This window comes from Eurypyga helias, unplaced genomic scaffold (assembly GCF_000690775.1).
Source record: "Eurypyga helias isolate BGI_N326 unplaced genomic scaffold, ASM69077v1 scaffold3989, whole genome shotgun sequence".
Lineage (NCBI taxonomy): Eukaryota > Metazoa > Chordata > Aves > Eurypygiformes > Eurypygidae > Eurypyga > Eurypyga helias.
This window is the reverse complement of record NW_010273768.1, coordinates 20,855-21,087: the sequence shown is the minus strand read 5'-3', so window position 1 is coordinate 21,087 and position 233 is coordinate 20,855. Positions and strand designations below refer to the sequence as shown.

Below are 233 nucleotides of genomic sequence, written 5' to 3'. Positions count from 1 at the left end.
GAGGGAGAGAGCCCCAGAGCTGGCCGCAAGGCCAGAGGGACCCGGAGCCTCGGTGTCCTCTTGGGTGGCGATGATGATGGGACACTTCTCAGTCCCCCGAAAGGAAGGGGTGGGGGGCTGAGGAAGGCCCAGCAGGGCGGAGGAACGAGGGGCAGGGGTACGCTTGAGGGGAGCAGGCGTGGGGTACCCCTACCAGGCATCCCCAAATGCAGAGACCGGGGTCCTGCTCCCCA

General features: G+C 67.4%; 1 protein-coding gene across 1 annotated transcript in view; it reads right to left on the bottom strand.

Annotated features, from left to right (window-relative positions):
• Positions 1-233, bottom strand: part of VSX2 (visual system homeobox 2) — a gene marked incomplete at its 5' end in the record, with an annotated part of 18,713 nt that overhangs the window by 320 nt on the left and 18,160 nt on the right. The window lies entirely within an intron of this gene.